Below are 428 nucleotides of genomic sequence, written 5' to 3'. Positions count from 1 at the left end.
TCAGTGTGTGTGGAATTGCAAATGTAAAAGACACTGCTATACCAGGTAAATACTTTTGTATTAAAGATTCTGGTACAGACACTACGCTCTGTAGATGACAAAAAAAACACAATTTCTAATGTCTGACATTAATTATAACTAAATTTTACATTTACAGTGGTAAGCTAATTCTGGCCACAGCTTGTGATTGGCAGTTTTGGTTAATTTGTTTTGTATCTGATATGTAGTACTTGTTCAACTGTTCTAACTAGTGTGTTTGCAAATAATGTCTGTACAGCATTAACAGTATCGTATCAATTTGCATTTGAGACCTAGCGCAACAGTTGCTGTGGTGTCAAGTAGGGATTTGCATATTTTGTTGGTTTAGAAAAAACTTGTTGGCAAAATGCTCACTGAAGTCATTTACTTTCCCAACTTCCAATCCTTTT

This window comes from Ascaphus truei, chromosome 3 (genome assembly GCF_040206685.1).
Source record: "Ascaphus truei isolate aAscTru1 chromosome 3, aAscTru1.hap1, whole genome shotgun sequence".
In the NCBI taxonomy this organism is placed as follows: domain Eukaryota; kingdom Metazoa; phylum Chordata; class Amphibia; order Anura; family Ascaphidae; genus Ascaphus; species Ascaphus truei.
The sequence above is the reverse complement of the archived record's forward strand: the minus strand, read 5'-3'. Positions refer to the sequence as shown.